The 1,264-nt window shown below is 35.4% G+C and overlaps 1 long non-coding RNA gene across 1 annotated transcript; it reads left to right on the top strand.

Moving 5' to 3' along the window:
* Window positions 1-16: 16 nt before the first annotated feature.
* Window positions 17-471, top strand: LOC109593285 (uncharacterized). The gene is made up of 2 exons (XR_002190863.1): window positions 17-118; window positions 307-471. It is a non-coding gene; the product is annotated as an uncharacterized LOC109593285 (long non-coding RNA).
* The last annotated feature ends 793 nt before the right edge of the window (window positions 472-1,264 follow it).

The following is a 1,264-nucleotide window of genomic DNA, read 5'->3' as shown; positions in this document are numbered from 1 at the left end:
TGTTCCTACCCCTATGTGTATATCTATTATCTACACTATTAAAATTATCAGCTCAATTTTTTTTTAGGCAAGCCCTAGTGCTGGAAATGCATCCATAGCTTCTGTATTCAACTCACCTGTAAGGAGAGAGAGTGATGAGGAGTGAGAGAGAATGTGACATATGTGCTTCATTATTAGCACACACCTAGAGACAGTGTGGTAGAGAGATGAGGGTGAGATTGAGAGAGGGGTTGGGTGGAATGGATATGGTGTCATGGTGTGTCCCTGAGAGGGTAAGCAACCAGTAACAGTTTCTTGTTTCTTTAGTCGACTTCAAGAACTAACAGACCGAAACAGCGTAGGATTTTATCTAAAGATATCATTATGTCCATGGAGCAATGTCGTGAAACCAGACACTCACAAATACTTTATAAATCACTCTTATAATTAATGCCTGCATTGTTTGTTTAATTAATATTTAATTTCATTGGATCTTGATGGATTGATGGTCCCTGATTAATGGGAGGGTCTCACGTACCACCAAACAGTAATAATATCACTGATGTGCACAATACAGTCTCAGTTGAATTATTTTACTTCTATTTTGTTTTCTTTTGCTTCAAAACTTTTCTTATAATAGTTATTATTATAATTTATCTCTAATTGTTCTCTCACCTTTTTATAATTATTCATTAGTGAGTGGGCGGATCGCGAATTCGCCAATCTACTCTTGCTATTAAGAATCACTACCTCGGTTCATCTTTCTACTGCAGTCTTTGAAAAGATTCTTTCATGGCCAGTAGTAGTTATATGCGTCTTAAAATAGCTCTTGAAAATGATGTTGACGGTAAGCCAATTATTGTTACCCAGCCATTCAATTTTGATTCAAGGTAGTTTGAGAGGAAATTTTTCCTTGAGCAATGCAAGAAAATTACTCAATGACATTAAGGAAAAGTTTTATGGGTTTGACTATTGAGTAATATTCTAAAGAAAGGACATTGCTCCCCATGCATGGGACTAGGGCCTGTCTTGTTTAGGCTCACCTCAAAATGTAATGCTTTTTTATGAGCCTATCACATCTTTTACCTTACCTGATCTTATCATAGCTTGCTATAGCTCTATTTTGGCTGAAGATTATTATGTTGATACCAATTGTATAATTGTATAATAAAAATGGAAAAATTCGCAAATATTAGCAGTCGCCAATATAAATTGTCCTTGAAAGACTGACATGGCTTCATATAGTTCAGTATTGTAATAAGTAGTCTGTGCATATGGATAACTA

The sequence above is a fragment of the Amphimedon queenslandica genome, unplaced genomic scaffold (genome assembly GCF_000090795.2).
Source record: "Amphimedon queenslandica unplaced genomic scaffold, v1.1 AMPQUscaffold_2182_Cont25815, whole genome shotgun sequence".
Lineage (NCBI taxonomy): Eukaryota > Metazoa > Porifera > Demospongiae > Haplosclerida > Niphatidae > Amphimedon > Amphimedon queenslandica.
This window is presented reverse-complemented; position numbering and strand designations above follow the sequence as displayed.